This window comes from Tupaia chinensis, unplaced genomic scaffold (assembly GCF_000334495.1).
Source record: "Tupaia chinensis unplaced genomic scaffold, TupChi_1.0 Scaffold000067_2, whole genome shotgun sequence".
Lineage (NCBI taxonomy): Eukaryota > Metazoa > Chordata > Mammalia > Scandentia > Tupaiidae > Tupaia > Tupaia belangeri.
Window position 1 is genome coordinate 85,333 of NW_006159527.1, and position 327 is coordinate 85,659.

A 327-nucleotide genomic window follows, 5' to 3' on the forward strand; every position below is an offset into this window, starting at 1 on the left:
TCTCAATGGCCTTCTCTGTCCCCCCTCTGCTTGCTGGTGCTGGTGGGACCCCATCCAGATCTAGAGCCTGGCCTCCAGTCCGGCCGCCTCGTCTCTCCTCCACCTGGCACGTGAGTCTTGGTCCCTTTCTTTCTTTTTTTTTTTTTTTAAGAATTATTTATTTAATTTTTTGGGGGAAGAGGTTTTCGCTATAGGGCATGTGCGCTTGCCAGACAGACAGAGAGAGACAGAGAGACTGAGAGACAGAAAGGGAGAAATCACCCCCCAGGGGGGATGGCCACGCCGCAATCCCTTCTCCATTCTCCTCTCGGGATCTTGGGCACGCAC